Raw genomic sequence first — 15,140 nt, forward strand, 5'->3', positions numbered from 1 at the left:
CTTGTCACTTGTCAGCATGTGTTCTTCCGGGCATGAGACACAACTTTACAATCAAGTACGGAATTTAATTTATTAAAACCCGTCAAATTCCACCCGTTACTGTTCCTATGTAAATATATTGTGGATATGGGATGCATTATAGCTACAAATATCTCACTTCTTTTTTGGTTTGAATAAATAATAACCGTTCTTTCTTAGACTAGAGGTGCACAAATCGGGTTTTTTAAATACCTGGGTATTGGAAAATCGGGTATTGGTAATAACCGGTTATGCTCCGGGCATTGTCTCTAAAAACCATACCCTATGCATCGGGTTCCGGTCGGGTATAGAACCGGGTATTTGAATACCCTATTTTTGGGTATTGAAAAAACCCTATATTTGGGTTTTTTGGGTTTTTTTCCGGGTATGGATTGAATTTTTTAAAAGTTTGCACTTTTTAGGGGTACCTTTCGGGTATTTTTAAGATATTTTTCGGGTATACATCGGGTATTTGAAATACCCGGTTTCGGGTATTGGAAAAACCCGGTTCCGAGTGTGGAAACGGTTCAGGTTTTCGGGTATTACCGGCTACAAATCGGGTTCGGGTTCGGGTTCGGGTTTTAGTACAGAAATGTATACCCTATCCGTACCCTACGGGTAGAGTCGGGTACGGGTTCGGGTATTAAAAACCCGGGTATTGAAAAAACCGGTTTCGGATTTTTCTTTCAAGTACGGTTCCGGGTTTAGGTTTTTTGTGCACATCTATAATAGAGTAGGTGTTTAAGATAAACCGAAACCAATAAACATATCCGGCTGCGGGCCTGCGGTTGGGTTTGCTTTTGGATATGGGTTAACTGAGTGAGCCCAATAAGATTTTGCCTTGGGCTTGAAAACCTTGATTAAGTTTAAGTAGTTAAGACTTAAATGTGAAAAACATATTCTAAAATATAAATGACAAATATATTAGTACTTATAAATTAATATAATTAGTTTGTTTTATTTAATATATTATCTATATAACACATTACTGTTATCTCACAAGATACACGTTATTCGTCCAACGGTAGATATAAAAATTATTGTTTATTCTAGTTTCAATTTCACTGGAGGCTAAAAGCAATATACGTCTTTAACCCATTTAGTTTTTAGTAACTTTAGATTACAAATATATTAGTACTTATAAATTATTTAATATAATTAGTTTTTTTATTGAATATATATTATCTATATAACACAATACTGTTATCTCACAAGATACACATTGTTCGTCCAACAGTAGATATAAAAAACATTGTTTATTCTAGTTTCAATTTCACTAGATGCTAAAAACAATATACGTCTTTAACCCATTTAGTTTTTAGTAACTTTAGATTACAAATCACTTGCGTTACTTAAATTTTTCAGAACTAAATACTCCGTACATGGTTGTGATTAAATATTTCCCTCAACATTCCGATAAAACTTTGATAAAAAACGGAGTTTTATTCCATATAAAACATTTTTTTTAGTACCGTAAACTACGTCCCAATAACGTGACGAACCAAATCAATACTGACAAGACAACGTAGGTACTGGTGTCAGTACTATTAGAATCGATATCAATATTCATTTTTATGGTTTTCTATAGATATGCTATACATTTATATCCATGTGTAATCGTGGTACAACAGATATGTAAGTATACATTTGCTTTAGCTAGATGTGACTTCAACATGGTTGACATATTGATGCCAGCATGTGGGTGAACTTGTGTGTATAAAGTAAAATGATAGCAATGAATGGCTTTAGGGTCAAAATATTAGGACCTAAATCTGGAGAATCTTAAAAGTGTGAATAGGTTTGTGATTTATGCAACATTGTAATCTTTCTTCTGTTCCAATGGTCACTTATGCAATCCAGCTTGTAACTACAATCAATTTGTGTCATTGTAGATAGATCCATGACCCCATACACGATTAGATGTAATATTAAATTCACATGATGTAATAGTAATGATGAAATCATGAAAACGTAACAACGCCGGCAAATCTAACACGACCATCCGTCAAAGTAAAAAGCGCTCTTTAAGATGTACACAAACAGACCACCTAAAAACACATGTGCTAAAAAACACTCATCGGAGATGCTCTTAATGATATGTTAATAATTTTGATTCTATACAAAATCATATATTCATTTAGATGTGCAAATATGGACCAAGTGATCGAGTTAAGTAACATGTTAACAAATTCAAAAAAAAAAAAAAGAAAAAGTAACAAGTTCGCCTTTTGTGCTTTCAGTTTGTAACGAGCTTGGGTATTAAAGTTAACTTTTATGTTAAGCTTAGGCAAATGACTAAATTACCATTACGCATTTTCATGCGTAAAGTTAGTGAAAAACCCTATGCTGTCTCATAGTGATGTAACATGACATTTTTCATTTTATAATTAAACCACTATACTTAGTCTTATAAGTCCGATCCAAACCCTTCCGATTATGAAAATACTCTCTTTTTATTTCTTTTATCGTGACGGCCCCAAACAAGAAAAAGGGAGTCTATTTAAAATGGATATTTTTTTTCTTTTTTAACATGGGTCTTATAAGTTTAGTGTTAATCCCATTTAGCCGCCATGAATAAGGTTTATAATTGTTTGGATTTTTTTAATAATAATCTAGTACGTCGGTATAACCAGAAAAGTGGAACGATCTGTAAAGTGACCGGCTTTATTTTTAAAATATAATTCGAAGTTGTAGTGAATGATATATTATTTTCAAAGACCATTGAGTTACTATTATCATATCATCATATATAATATTATATAATAATATGTATAAAACAGAATTTGGTGCCGCGAGACATTTTATTGGGCTAAGTGACGGTCAGATATTAGGTCATGTCATTTCCTACACAAGTTTGATGAGTTAGTTAGCTAGGCTATGCGTAATGGGGCGAGAAAGGGCGACACATGGCGCAAAACGCCCCAATTCACATAGCCTTAATATCTCATATACATGATAATGATGTGACAATACTTTTTTTTTTATTAACTAGCCATCATCTAAAAAACTTAAGCCACATGTAGTGGAAGTGCTTCTCTCACCCCAAACACCCCAAAAACCTCAAAGCGTAGGGGAACCCCCCCCCCCCCCCCCCCAAAAAAAAAATCCGGGGGCGCTTTGAGCGATTTGGAGGTGGGGGTGGGGGGGGGGTGAGCGCTTTTCATTAAGCGCCGAATGCGGGAAGATTTGTAGGGTGTGATTGGTTGGCTGGTTTGGGAGATTGGTAGGGTCTGATTGGTTGGTTGGTTGGTTTGGGTTATAATAATAATAAGATAATGATGACATGGGCTTAATCTACTACACCCACTTTTATCAAAAAACCATTATGGTAACGTGAGGTCACATGAAGTAAAACTTTCTCATGTGAACTTCATCCACTAAACAGAGTCTTGGTCCAAGCGTTTTTAGTGTAAAAATATTATAATTTGCAATTAAAAGAATATTAAAATATTTATTTACTTTTAAAGGAAAAAAAAAGTAACTACCATGTAGTTGTAATTGACCTTCTGATTTAATAACTTGAGATCTTTATTGTTTTTGATTTAAAATCCGGCTCAATTAAGGCTTTTCCGTATTGGTGAGTTGTTTTCTCGACAGGTTTCTAGGTAATTCAGACTTGAATTATCAAATTAATTTAAACGATTGATATCTCGTCTAAGAAGTATACGCTCGAGTATTGGGCAGTTACAAACACTAATAATAACAATTTATACTCCGTGATAATTTTAAAAAAGCTACTAGGTAGTGGAAAAGTTAACTGGTGAACTGAAAAAGAACTATAAAGCCCATTCTCTCCACCCCACAAGCACAAATTCTTGCTTCGTTTTAAACTCTGTATCTCAATCTTGATTCACTAAACACTCTTATCGATTCCAACAACCGATGTAGATCACTATCTAACCCACCCAATACTCGAGACAAATGCCACTGTCTCTCTGTCTAGATTCATCATCCATCAAACTCATCCTTTGTCCAGTCCTTTTCAACCTCTTAACCTATATTGCATCTTAAATCATCTTCTTACTTCTTTGTAACAAAAAAAAAAGATGGCAGATTATGTGTTCTTTTTGAAACATGTTCTAGTGGTGTCTTTGGCTATGAACATGGGGTTGATTTGGAAAATAAGCTATGAGGATGTTGAAACATTAACATCCAGTTGGGGTAACATGCTTCATTTACATGGATGTTGTTTTAATGGTGACAAGAACAAGATAACACAGGAGGTGCATGATGGCTTGGAGGGGAGTGCTGTAATCAATTTAGACCAGTAAGTGATGTAGTACAACTTTATGAATAATTGATATTTAAAACTTATAATAATAATAATGATAGTATTAATAATTCTAGTGTTGTTACTATATTTAACAATATAATATAAGTAATAATAAGTGTAACATGATTTTTCCTAAAAGTGATTACTTTTAACTTGGAAAAAGTTTAGCTTATTTGATGATTAATAGCAGAATAATGAAACATTAGTTTATACCTCAAATGAACCGAATGATTAGTCTCCTTTTTATGAATTAATGAAATAGTCCGTTTGTTTATGTTCGTGAACATTTATACGCTTTTATATTTTTATATTCTTAAGTTCTTGACGTTTTTGGTTTGTCATTCTAAAAACGACTCCTTGGTTTTGTGTTCTTAATAATTTTTGAACGTAAATGAATGAATATAAATACATCTTCGGTAAGGTAATGTGGCCGATCTATCATCAAGGAAGAAATCCATCACTGAGATCTTTATGGTATCAGGTTTACCTTACTCAAGGGGGATTTCCTCTAGCAATGGATTTCTTCTTTGATGATGTTTCTGAATAAATCAGGTTTGTAACGTCAAAACTGGTATGCTCGTTTTACATATCGTCTCAAGAAGATTTACCGGGGTGTTGATAATAGTTTCAAACGTCTTATGAAAAAAAATCAAACGAACTCTACTAAAAGAGTTAGTAGAGAGAGATTGTTTATAGCGAGAATTCAATATTAAAGCACATGTTTTGATAAAGTACGACTGATCAACATTTTTTTTTTAATTTTAATTTTGTCAAATCTTACGTTAGCAAGGATTTAAATCAAACTATCACATTTATGAATTGCAATCAAATTAACACTAGGACATGGGTATTATTGAGTTCTATAATTAAATTATGATTTTTTATTATTTTTTTTCATAAATACATTTATGAATTCTGCACGACCATGGAAAACAATTTCCCGTAATTATAAAATTAAATGCAAACAACTACCGAACCAAACACTTCCCAAAAGTGAAATAAAATATGTTGTTTTCTAATATTTAAGTGAACACTTTTAAGTGTTTATAAGAATATACCCCATCTGTCCCATTTAAAATGTCATGTGACCTAAAATACACAAATTAAAAAATGTTTGATCATTTTATTTTATGAGCTGTAAAATGAAAATAATGTCCTTTAAGTTATTACGGCTAAAAACCATTTTTCTTCATTGGCTAAAAAATCCACTATATGTAATAGTAAGGGCACAATTGGAAATTGAATTTATATGTATAGAAATGACATTTAAATTGGGACAATCAAAAATAGAAAAATTGACATTTAAAATGGGACGAAGGGAGTACTACAATACAATATATTGTAAGGAGAAACGAAACAATAACGGGACTCGTATAAAGGTGAAGGGGTATTTATGGGTATTATCCTTGCATCGTTAAATTCTATGCGTATAAAGGGGAAGGATAGTCATAGGTATTACCTAATACCTATGCACCGCCCAATCCTACACGACCACCTCATTTCTACCCTCAAATATCAAAAAATCACAAAATTACTGGCAATATCTACACGTACTTTAGAATTTTTTGTTTGTATTTTAGTTATCCAGGTACAGTAAATGTAAAAATTGAATCCATTTGAGTTGGGTGCATGGCTTCATCCAACTCAAATGAGATGGCGACAGTGTCATGTGATTTGAAAACCATACACCATATTGGCGTCTAGTTATCTCTATACATTAACATACATATAAGTTAGAAGAGAAACAACAACAGAAGACGATGTTGTGAATTCCAACAATAGGTGTAAGGTTTAGAGGGAGCCAGTAATCTCTTTTTAGTTTCACCTCCAAAGTTTTAACTTACCAATTCTTGGGTCTAGCGTTATTGTTAACGTGCACTCTAGGTTAACGTTCCTATTGTCTTCTTGCTTTCGTTTTCATGTACCAACTTTTTTTTTAACTCATTATTACCATTAACCCGCCACCACTAGCTCCACCACCGCCACCGTCCTCCATAATCATTTCCACTGCTTTGCTTTACTGTCTTTTGCTTTCTTCATGCATCCTTTTAACAATATATATAATAACATTATAACTTTTACACTTTATTTAGTTTAATTAAAGTAGCAAATCCATTTGCATCATTGCATGATCTGGCTGCTGCTATATATAGCTATGAGCTTGGACTCGGGCTTGAAGTTAAACGAATCAACTCGGTTTACTTGTTTATTTTTTACGAGCTTAAAGTTGAGCTAATTCAACTTGGCTTGTAAAAAGCTCCAGCTAGCTGGTTTAAATTAAAAATAATATTAAATATTTGCTCTATTATATTAAGTAAAATTTAGTATAGGTTTAAACTAAAAAAAATATTAAATATTTTCTTATTCGATTTAAGTAAAATCAAATACCAAAGTTAATATTATGGCGGCCACAAGTTGGCTCATGGACCATGTTATGTGCCTACATTTATAATTGAATACGAAGTATAATTAACTTTAGGTCTTTGGTTATAAACATTAACACGCCGGCTTAATTACTTGAATGAGCTTAACAAGCGAGTTTATGTCAGTCGAGCTTAGGTTGGCTTGGCTCGTTTATAAACAAGCAGGTTTTAAACGAGCGACAAGTTTTTTTTTGCCGCACTACAACTATGCTTTTGTTCGTCGTTAAATCAATCACTTAGGCTATGTGTAGTGGGCGGCAAAGAAGTGCGAAAGGGGGCGAGAACACCGCCCCCTGGGCGACAAAATGGGCGAAAAGGGTGGGGGCGAGGACTGTTTCTCTCTTGCTTGTGAGTTGAGTTTATTATTATTATATTTGAGTGTGTGATATATATGCATGTAGGCTACAACACTATTACACCCCTAAAATAAAAACCCATCATTTGTTGACTGGACGCCACATGGTACAAAACGTCCCATTTTATAGCCCCTCCACTACACATAGCCTAAGTCATGTCATAATGGTGCTCTTTTAAAGAATCACGTGTATTAGTATTGAAGCCACAAGACCGGTCTGTTTATATACGACGTACCTGTTTATCATGTGGTATTGTGGTTGGTTAAACTTCACAAAAGAAACATGTTATGATGTTAGTCTTGTTCATGTTAAGTTATAGACAAATCCAACGTTAAAGACTTAAAGAAATAGTTACAAGGAAGCTCAAACAAACACGCATAACATCTTTCTATTTGGTTAATTAAAATATATACAACATATTAATCATTGTATTATTTTGTCGCTTTTGTAGCGGTGACCCGACAATGTATGAGAACTTTTGGAAACAAAATGGTGAACAAACAAAGGTTGTGACTTCAAGTTGGCAACACATAAGTTATTTTTCGGGTACAAAAAACGTTTGCTGGTTTTTGGAGCCCGGGCTTGTGACTGCAGTCATACGGCTGCACAAAGTGGTTGGCAATGCGATCACAGAGGGTCGACACATTGTTGTGGGGACGGGTTCTTCACAGCTTTATCAGGCTGCACTTTACGCTCTTTCACCGCCCAATGGTTCTGGTCCCATGAACGTCGTGTCTGCAGCTCCGTTTTACTCGGTAATCTACAACTTCATTACTACATACATGCTTTTCTACAACTATTTATCGATCGCTTCTTGTTAAAGCAATATCTCAAAAATTATGATTTTATTTTTCAATATTCGGTCTTTAATTAATGACTTTGTTCCTTGTGTCACACTCTTGCTTAACAGATTAAGATGTCAAATTAAATGACACAATAATAATAATACACATAGTATACAAGCCACCAAAAATGTGCAGGCTCATTTATACTCTCTAATAAAAGGCTACAAGTTTTGCTAATCATTTTAACAAGTTTATAGTAATAAAATAATAGTTATCATTCTTAAAATTTATGCTTCAAAATTTGTTAATTTAATATCTACTTTCTATTTTTTTTTCAAACATTTGACATTTATAATTATCTTTTACTTTAAAGTTGTTTTAAATACTATTGTACAACGACTGTATTAATAGTGTTTAATGTCTTTAGTATTTCTTATATACTAATTATTTATTAAAGATTGTACTTTCAAGAACTATTTGTGTAATACACGGGCCTCAAACTAGTTAATACTATAGTTTGTTCCACATGTGAGCTGACTGCTGACATAATAATGGTTGCAGTCGTACCCATTGATGACCGACTACTTGAAATCAGGGCTACACAAATGGGCGGGTGATGCATACGCGTTTAACAAAGAAGAACCCTACATCGAGCTCGTGACATCTCCTAACAACCCCGATGGATTCACGAGACAAGATGTAGTCAAAGGAGATAAAAGGGATTTTGATTCATGATCTCGCTTATTACTGGCCGCAATATACACCAATATTATTACCTGCAGACAATGATATCATGCTCTTTACCGTCTCCAAAAGTACTGGCCATGCTGGTTCCCGAATAGGGTACACTCTCATACCCGTTGAATTATAACTTTATCTTTGTTTTCGGGACGAAATTAAAGAACTACATATATTAAGGTTTTCGGTTTAATATGTTGCATGTAGTTGGGCTGTTGTGAAAGATAGAGAGATTGCTAAGAAAATGACCACGTTTATCGAGATCAATACAATTGGCGTGTCTAAAGATTCACAAATCCGAGCAGCAAAGGTTTTGCAAGCGGTATCTGAGACTAATTTTTTTGATTATAGCCACAAACTCATGGCAGATAGATGGAAGAGGATTAGAGAAGCCGTGAACAAAACCGCACATTTCAGTCTGCCTAGTTTTCCACTGCAAACATGCTCGTTCAGCGGTCGGACTTTCGGACAACTGCCTGGTAATTTCACAATAAAATTTATGGTAGTTTATTAGTTTAAGACTTAAGTTTACATAAACTATATTGACTATTGACATTAATATTGTTTCTTGTAATGTAGCATTTGCTTGGTTAAAATGTGAGGGAGAAGTGGATGATTGTGAAAGTTATTTAAGGCAGCATAAGATATTAACGCGAGGCGGGAAGCAGTTTGGGGCAAGCATGAAATATGTTCGGGTTAGCATGCTAAGCCGAGAGAGCGAATTTAAGGTCTTAACTGAACGATTGCCTACGATTAGATCATGAAAAAGAAGCCAACTTGTGTTGTTATTTTCGGCTAGATAATGGACCGTGGGTTAGCCATAGGTCCGTATAAAAAAGACGTTTTCTTTACCATTTGAAAATGGTGTTTAAGTTATGTGAGGCATTTGTCGAACAGGTTGTATGCAAAGAAAATGTCACCATTAACAAAGTTTTAAAATATTATTCAGTAAATGGTTTTTATATGTTAACAGACAACCTCAAAGATTTAGGTACATTAACTATGATTTGGTTTCAACATAACACACAAAAAGTACAAAACATCTATCTTTATCTTTACTATATATAATACACAAAATAAGGACAAATTAAAACATTTGTTTTAATAGATTTACAATTTACAATATATAAGGTACAAGTGTAACAAAGGACAAAGTGGTCTTTTAAATACAATCTACACACGTTCATTTGATTTCAACAAATATAATCACAAGTTTGGTATCTCAACTATAGTTCAATTTTGTTAATTTAAAAAATAATTACAACTTTCATCCCTATTGTTTACATAAGTTTTGCTCTAACTTGATTCTTTTTGGTTTTCTTGTTATATCTTTTCTAAAAACTTGATTAAAACTAAATCTGAACATACCAATTTAACAAGCTTATTTTTATAGACGTGTCAATATAAAAAAATTTTAAAACAGATAAATGGCTTGAATTGTACAAGTCATTAATGCATGGATATAAGTAAGGGTAGCAAACCCAACCCAAATAGGTTGTTTTAGGTCAAGATGGATAAATTTTAAAAGTTAAATGGGTTATGATGGATAAAAAAAATTATTCAAGGAGATCAGGAAGGGTTGAAAATATACAACTGAGTTTCATTTATAGGTTAAAATGAGTCAAAACAAAATTCCCAAGTTATCCAAAATTTATCTAATTCAAAATATCCAAACTATTACGTGCGATACAAAACTCATCCGAAACACAAAAAAACGACCAAAACGAAACAAAAACCCCGAACTGACAAAAACGAAAAAAAAAACAAAATGAAACTGAACCGAAATAGACTAACGACCAAAACGAAACAAAAAAACGATATGAAACCGAAAAGCTGACCAAAACGAAACAAAAAAAACCGAAAGGAAACTGAATCGAAATAGAAAAACAACAAAAACGAAACAAAAAAAAGATATGAAACCGAAAAGCTGATCAAAACGAAACGAAACTGAACCGAAGTAGAAAAACGACCAAAACTAAACAAAAAAACGATATGAAACCGAAAAGCTGACCAAAACGAAACAAAAAAACCGAAATAAAACTGAATCGAAATAGAAAAACAACCAAAACGAAACAAAACTGAACCGAAATAGAAAAACGTCCAAAACGAAACAAAAAAACGATATGAAACCGAAAAGCTGGCCAAAACGAAACAAAAAAAAACCGAAACGAAATTGAACCGAAATAGACGACCAAAACGATACATAAAAAGTGAAGTGCAACCGAAAATCTTACCAAAACGAAACAAAAAGCTTAAACGTAACCGACCAAAACAAAACAAAATGAATAAGACCGTTTAACATTCGTACTTTGAGGAGTTTGGAAAGATCTTGGAATGTCTTGTCATCATGGATAAGACGACCGGAAGATCTAAAGGCAAGTTCTTAAATATTTGTATATATATTTTTTAAAGCTTTTTTTTTGGTTATCTTCACATCTATATCGTGAAGAAATGAAGGGTTTGTTAGTTATTTGTAACTAGTTTTTTTACATCATTTTATAGACAAAAGAAATCTCATAAGTTATATCATAATTCTGAAAGTCATATTATAATATCATAATCTTGGAAGTTTTGAGGTTTTAACACCATATGTTGACAAAAATTGTAGTCGACTCCCCGGAAAATTGATGCTTCTTTGGTGATCAATGTTTGAAGGGCAGCTCTCTATGCATACCGGTTAGTGAAATGATGTATTAGTTTGGTTGAATGCACCAAAGTTAACCGATAACTAAAAATTAGGAAAGAGCTCGAAACCGGTTCGGTTCTTGTTGGTGTACTGATCCCGAGTTTCCAAGAAAGTCGGTATCGATTTCTTGATTTATTTTAAAACTTGGTAGGTACCGAAATGCTCAATTCAGTACCAGTTTGTTTCCGGTACCTGGTACATTTTGCTCATTCCTACTAGGAATAGAGTGCACGGTTCGGTTTTGGGCTCAAACAAATCAAAGCTTCAATTATGGTTTTGATTATTTGCTTATTATATAAAATTATACATTTGAAACCAAAAGCGAACCAAAAGTTTGGTTTTTTTTGTCGATTTTATGTATACCTAAATTGTCAGTTTTGTAAATTGTTATAAATAAGTTCAAATTCAAAATAAGAAAAAAATGATCTTTCTAAATTTTGTTCGGTTTTAGTTAAACACAAAACCAAAACCGAACCAAAAGTTTGGTTTGTTTTTCTTGGTTTTGTGTATACCTCAGTTTAATGAATCACTTAACGAAACTGAACTGTCGGTTTTGTGAATTGTTATAAATAAATTTAAATTCAAAGTGAGAAAAGTGATCTCTCTAAATTCGTTTTGGTTTTAATTAAGCGCAAAACCAAAACCAAGAACGTTGAAGACATCTGTTTATCCACATAGTATGGATAATCCTTCTTTGGAAAGGCAATTTGTGTTTTAACCATCAAGTTATGCAGGCTGGCCAACCCTCGTATATCAAGCTGATCGTATGGTTCATTGTCCATTATGGTTATATTTATAGATCCGTCATCATCGATAAGTTGCTTGATTTCTCAAGAAATATACCAATGTAGATCTTGTTTTTTCTGCAAAAACAAAGGCAATCTGTTAGAATTATATGTAATCAACAAACATATATTATTCAACCCTAATCCGACTCTTGTATTACTGTATTATATTTTAATATAATATTATAGTAATACTTGATAGCTTAACAGATTGTGATGTGATACATGTGAATTAGTTCGAGATAGTTGAATTAAGTTGGTGTTTGATTGTACAATGGATCGGCTTAAGATTGAAATACGATTTTCTGAGCGTTAATGGTGTATCGAGTTGCTGATTTATACAAAGGGTATATTGGGAATAAAGAATTTGATGTTGCATATTTAAGCGCAAAACCAAAACCGAACCAAAAGGTCAGTTTGTTTTTCTCAGTTTTATGTATACCTCGATCGGGCGCTTTACGATTATGAATGTTGAAGACAACTGAATCGGGGTTCTGTTTATCCACATAGTATGGATAATCCTTATTTGGAAATGCAATTTGTGTTTTAACCATCAAGTTTTGCGGGTTGGCCAACCCTCTTATATCAAGCTGATCATATGGTTGATTGGCCTTTATTGTCAAATAATTATCGATCCGTCATCCTTGATAAGTTGACTTGATTTCTCGAAAAATGTACCTATGTAGATCTTGTTTTTCAAACGAAAACAAATACAATCTGTTAGAATTATATGTAATCAACGAACATATATTTTTCAACCCTAATCCGACTCTTGTATAGTTGTATTATTGTATTATATTTTAATTCAATATTAGAGTAATACTTGATAGGTTAATAGATTGTGATGTGACACATGTGAATTAGTTTGAGACGGTTGAATCAAGTTGGTGTTTGATTGTACAACTCTATTGGATCGGCTTAAGATTGAAAGACGATTTTCTGAGCGTTAATGGTGTAACGAGTTGCTGATTTATACAAAGGGTATATTAGGAAAAAAGTTAATGTTGCAGATTGAAGTGTCATGATCACGGTTGGGTGAAATAATGGTTGTTCTTTTCTACTAGTGAAGAAACGTGGATCGGCTCACTGGTAGACGATCAACTTTCCTCGGGTATGAGTATGCTATTTCACCGATGGTTCTCCGGAGTATGAATTCTTCCACCTACAAAACGAGCAGCACCGTGAACTTACCCCTCAGAAAGGGACAGTGGGGTCCTCTTTGGGGTAACCCTCCGGTGTGAGAATAAGAGATTGTAGGAGAAGATAATAATAATCTGAGAGTCAGTAAGGATTTAGAATGTATTTTCTTGCTTACCCCCCCTTGTGGAGGTGGTGTGGTATTTATAGTGCTAGGGTTTCCAATGATTGGGCTCAGATCCCATTAGGGCCTTTTTGGCCTCCTCCTATTGCTTCGCGCCACGTGTCCTTAGGACACCTGGTGCTTTTTCATTGATTATTCTCTGACCAAGGTATTTCACCTGACCCATGTGCAATCACGTGGTAGCACATGGGTTTTGCTGAGTTGTCCACCTTTCATTGGCAGCTGTCAACATCAGCATATTCTTTATTCCTTAAAGGATACCTTCTGGAAGGTTGTTTGATGAGCACAATCAGGGTTGTCCTTATCCTGATTTGGATAAGGACGAGGTTGATTATGTGCATGTGTGATATGCGCCTATCCTGAGGATGCGCGAGGTCTTCTCTTTATTCTCACGCGCAGATGTTTCATGCGCAGATGTGATATGCGCAAGCATATGTAATATGCGTGAGCATATGTGATATGCGCCACGCGCAGATGCGCCACACGCAGATGTGATATGCGTGAGCATATATGATGCGTGAGCATGTGATATGCGCCACGCGCAGATGCGCCCCGCGCAGATGTGATATGCGTGAGCATATATGGTGCGTGAGCATGTGATACGCGTGAGCATATGTGATGCGTGAGCATATGTGATATGCGCTATGCGCATATCACATATGGCTTTGTGCCTTCATGATATCTTGATTTCAAGCCTCTTGTCTATATCTTGTGGGTTAACCCGCCCCGCTCGATGTTAAGGCGGGTGCATACCTCTTCAAGCTCCCCCAGTCTAATGTGTGTCTTGTCTCGCGTGAGCGAGGTAAGATAGATATTAGACTTAATAGTTTGCTCTTTTAATAGGGTTTGTCTTTTTTTTTTATTTCTCATCGTTGCACGAAATTCTATCCTTTTGGTTGAAATGAATCGTCCATGTACGTGGTTGGTTGGTGCTGACATGCGTTAGAGATGGAGACATGTGTCAGACTTTTCGTGTGCTCAAAGTGCTACAGTTGCCTTTCATGTCCCCTCACACAGTGTCAGGAACACGTGTCGCGCTCGTGTTGGCCTGCACCTGCGAGTGGGGGCGCGTGAACTCTGATCAGTACCTGTTTCGTTCCCTTCATGTCCCCTCACACAGTGTCAGGAACACGTGTAGCGCTCGTGTTGGCTTGCACCTGCGAGTGGGGGCGCGTGAACTATGATCAGTACCTGTTTCTTTCTCTCTCCTGGGCCTATAAAAGCAAGCCTTTTGAGTTGTTATTCTTCATCTTCATTGTTATTTCAGAGCTTTTTCTTTCCTTCCATTTTCATTCCGATTAAGAGCCCGTCTTTTGTTTACAGATTTTATCTTCTTAAAGTAACCTCTGTTTGATTCATAGTTGTATGTCTGATAACCCAGACACCACAATCTCCCCCAGCAAACGCCGTGTAAAATCATTAGTCATGTCCACTTTGAAGAAGACCGGCAAGGGAAAACGGGCTGCCGAGGCCTCGTCGGAGGAGGTGGGGAAGGGCAAGACAGTGAAGAGGTGGGATGAGATTCCCTGCAAATTGAGACAGTCTGATTTCGACAGTCTCATCGCCTCTCAGGGTTTTCTCCCTGAGTACAGCTGTCTGCTCCCGGCGGCCGGGCAAACGGCGGCAGATCCGCCCACCGGCTATATCTCCTTATACTGCCATTTTTTCACTCACTGTAACCTTCGTCTCCCGATGACAAGGTTTATGGGTGCGCTGCTTCAATTTCATGGGATTTACATATCCCAAGTCCATCCT

At 35.1% G+C, this 15,140-nt stretch overlaps 1 pseudogene across 1 annotated transcript; it reads left to right on the forward strand.

The window, feature by feature from the left end:
• Nucleotides 1-4,056: 4,056 nt before the first annotated feature.
• LOC143592017 (tryptophan aminotransferase-related protein 2-like) lies at nt 4,057-9,580 on the forward strand (annotated as a pseudogene). Its single transcript, XR_013145835.1, has 5 exons — nt 4,057-4,285; nt 7,522-7,825; nt 8,417-8,698; nt 8,801-9,072; nt 9,173-9,580. The product of XR_013145835.1 is annotated as a tryptophan aminotransferase-related protein 2-like (transcript).
• The last annotated feature ends 5,560 nt before the right edge of the window (nt 9,581-15,140 follow it).

Source organism: Bidens hawaiensis, unplaced genomic scaffold, assembly GCF_021521415.1.
Source record: "Bidens hawaiensis isolate Kalapana, Puna unplaced genomic scaffold, B.hawaiensis_p1.1 tig00040272_1, whole genome shotgun sequence".
NCBI classification, from domain to species: Eukaryota; Viridiplantae; Streptophyta; class Magnoliopsida; order Asterales; family Asteraceae; genus Bidens; species Bidens hawaiensis.